Consider the following 251-nt stretch of genomic DNA (forward strand, 5'->3'; position numbering starts at 1 on the left):
ACCAATGATTCTCCAACAGCCGTTCGTTGTCGGTGTCCTGGGACGCACAGAACCCCGCCGGCAAACGCGCGTCTGCCAGGAGCGCCTGCTCTCCGCCTTGTACTCGGTCACCGTACCCGTCCTCGCAAAGCAGACCTGGGGCTGCGGGGCCGGGGCTGGGGTTCCCTCCAAAGGCCCAGCCAGGGGCTTCCTCCGCCCACAGGAGCCAGACAGCGAGAGGGAGTGGGGAGCCGGAGCCGGAGCCGGGAGCC

Source organism: Myotis davidii, unplaced genomic scaffold, assembly GCF_000327345.1.
Source record: "Myotis davidii unplaced genomic scaffold, ASM32734v1 scaffold609, whole genome shotgun sequence".
In the NCBI taxonomy this organism is placed as follows: domain Eukaryota; kingdom Metazoa; phylum Chordata; class Mammalia; order Chiroptera; family Vespertilionidae; genus Myotis; species Myotis davidii.